Genomic DNA, 806 nt, shown 5'->3' with positions numbered 1-806 from the left:
ACCAAGATTACTCTACCCGGCAAGGATCTCATTCAGATTCAACAGAGAAATCAAAAGCTTTACAGACAAGCAAAAGCTAAGAGAATTCAGCACCACCAAACCAGCTCTACAACAAATGTTAAAGGAACTTCTCTAAGTGGGAAACACATGAGAAGAAAAGGACCTACAAAAACAAACCCATAACAATTAAGAAAATGGTAATAAGAACATACATATCAGTAATTACCTTAAATGTAAAAGGATTAAATGCTCCAACAAAAAGACCTAGACTGACTGAACGGATACAAAAACAAGACCCCTATAAATGCTGTCTACAAGAGACTCACTTCAGACCTAGGGACACATACAGACTGAAAGTGAGGGGATGGAAAAAGATATTCCATGCAAATGGAAATCAAAAGAAAGCTGGAGTAGCAATACTCTTATCAGATAAAATAGACTTTAAAATAAAGAATGTTACAAGAGACAAGGAAGGACACTACATAATGATCAAGGGATCAATCCAAGAAGAAGATATAACGTTCATTTCCTTGAACTAACTCTCCATATATACCACTGTGGCGAGCATTGCCCTCTGAGGAATGCGCCATTAAGACCCTCATAAGCCTCAGGGCCCGATTGTACTCTCCTTGGTATGCATCCTTGACTTTATGGTATGAACGTAAAAAAGGAGATGGCCTTTGGCCAGATCGCTCCAGGGACCTGCTCAGATACTGAGAGTCCCTGGTTGTTCCCTAAAGCTAGGAAAAGCAACCATGGAGGGGAAGTTGGTGCCTTTGTGGAACAAGCAATAAACCCGCTCCGCG

Source organism: Physeter macrocephalus, chromosome 4 (assembly GCF_002837175.3).
Source record: "Physeter macrocephalus isolate SW-GA chromosome 4, ASM283717v5, whole genome shotgun sequence".
NCBI classification, from domain to species: Eukaryota; Metazoa; Chordata; class Mammalia; order Artiodactyla; family Physeteridae; genus Physeter; species Physeter macrocephalus.
Note: the sequence above shows the minus strand (reverse complement) of the source record.